Source organism: Arachis ipaensis, chromosome B06, assembly GCF_000816755.2.
Source record: "Arachis ipaensis cultivar K30076 chromosome B06, Araip1.1, whole genome shotgun sequence".
NCBI classification, from domain to species: domain Eukaryota; kingdom Viridiplantae; phylum Streptophyta; class Magnoliopsida; order Fabales; family Fabaceae; genus Arachis; species Arachis ipaensis.
This window is the reverse complement of record NC_029790.2, coordinates 134303114-134305399: the sequence shown is the minus strand read 5'-3', so window position 1 is coordinate 134305399 and position 2286 is coordinate 134303114.

The following is a 2286-nucleotide window of genomic DNA, read 5'->3' as shown; positions in this document are numbered from 1 at the left end:
TCTAGTTTCATTAAAAGATGAAAAAAATTAAAAAAATATATTTTTTTTAACATGGTTTGATTTTGAAAAAAAAAATACAAAAGAAGACATGACAAACGTTGTAGAACCTGGTAATAGCTAGCCTCTTGCATAAAAAGACATCCATGTCCTTCTCACTTCAGCTACATTCCAATTTTATCCTTTTAAACAATTGATTTTTTAAGTTTAAAAAAAAGGCCAAAGTAGTGTAGTGGGCTGCACCTGCATGAAGAAAGATGCATCAGCACGTGACACACTCATCACTTCTAATTCTAAAATTTCTACCTCATCGATTCTCTGTCTTATTCTCATTTTTTTTCTTTGGTCATGGGTCTTATTCTCATCTTTAATTCTAACATATCTCACTCCAATTTTTTTTTTCCTTTATTACATAATATGTTTTTGACATTTTGTTTTCTCTATACTAACATTTTATCCAGATTTTATTTTTGATATTGGAGTAGCAACGGTGTTTTTTTAAAATGTGGGTTGATAGGGTGTTATTCTCAAATGTGAAACCGTTTAATTAGATAAACAAAAATCGGACCGTCCGATCTGTGAAAAGTACAGAAATCGGACTGTCCGATTTGTGAGGATACAGAAATTAGACTGAGAAATTTGTGAAATCGGACCGAAAGATTTGTGAGAGAACAGAAATCAGACCGAAGAATTTATGTTAAAAAAAATTAAAAAATTTGAAGTATAGAAATCGGACCCTCCGATTTGTGTATCTTCCACATTTTTAAAAAACACCAAAAATTACAATGTTAAGATATATCACCACTTTTACTTCCATATAAAAAAAAAAAAGCCCATTTTATCAACATCAAATTCATTTATTTCTCCTCACTACACTACAATAAAAATTACTTTCACTGATAAATTTTAGTGACACAATATAATAATTATTATATATTTATTTAATTTATATTTTTACGATAATTATATATTTATTATTGTTGTATATTATATATTATAATAATAGTTATATTTTTTGCAGCCATTAAAAAGATTTTTATCGATAGTTATTATATAATTATGTTAAATTTTTTTAACAACAAAACATAAAATAATTTATCAATAAATATATTAGTGATTATTTTTATTGTTGTAAAAAGTAAAATAAATAACCACTAACAATATTTTTTCTAACAGTGCCGTTAGATAAAATAAGAAAATAAAGAATCTAATAACCAATGCAATTTTCGCATCCCGTTTAATAAATTTGATTTGATTCTCAACATAAAAAAAATAGACACGAGCAATTAAAATTATAAATATACTTTTAAAAGTAAATTAAACAAATTGTTTTTATTATATGATGAAATTTAATTTTTTTTATCTATCTAGAGCCTTTTTTAAAAGTAGATATCGAGACAATATTTTTTTTCCATCTTGTATAAATATTAGTATCTTCATGATGATGCACATGCATGTGTGTAGATCAGAGTTGATCCATCTTTATCCTATCTCTTATTGGGCATTGGCATAACTTGAGGGCAAAGATAAACACTTGCTTTGCTAGTGCTCCTAACCTAATAATTATTATGATGCAACACAATATTTTTTTTATTTTTATTTTTAATTTGTTCTCCTTTCGAGGAGGAGTCAAAATTAAAATGCCTATTGGAGTATTTCAGAAAACCTATATTATTCCTCCTCCATGCTGCCCCTAATTTCTTTATAAAGTGTGTTTCAATATTTGTAAGAAATTTAAAAAAATATTTTTATTATTTAATTTGTATCAATTTAAGTCCTAATAACATTTACATAAGTCTTAAATTTATCTATATTAATTATTAATGATGCATGTTAATATTATTTTAAAATATCCCCAATTCCAAAATTTAATTTGTAATAATATTCTGGATTTTTTATTTATGTTTTAAAATTATATTTGATTTTAAACTGTTATTAACAAGTGAAGGCAATGAATAAAAATTAAATATACATAGATTACCGATAAAATTGATATAAATTAAAAATTAAAAATAATTTCAAAATTTCTTACAAATATTAACAAAAAAATATTTTATACCTTTATTAGTATGGATAAAATTGAGATGATGAGACTAAAATTGAGTATTGTTTTTAAAAATACAAAATCTGGACCTTCCAAACTTGAAGGTTGTATTTGTTTTTTGAGATTAGGAGACTAAGTCTGAGCATTGTGTTTGGTGACAAAAAATTAGAATTAAAAATTTTAGTCTTTAGATACAAAATTTCAATCCTTTTTAATATCTTCAAAAAGTGAGAATAGAAAGAATT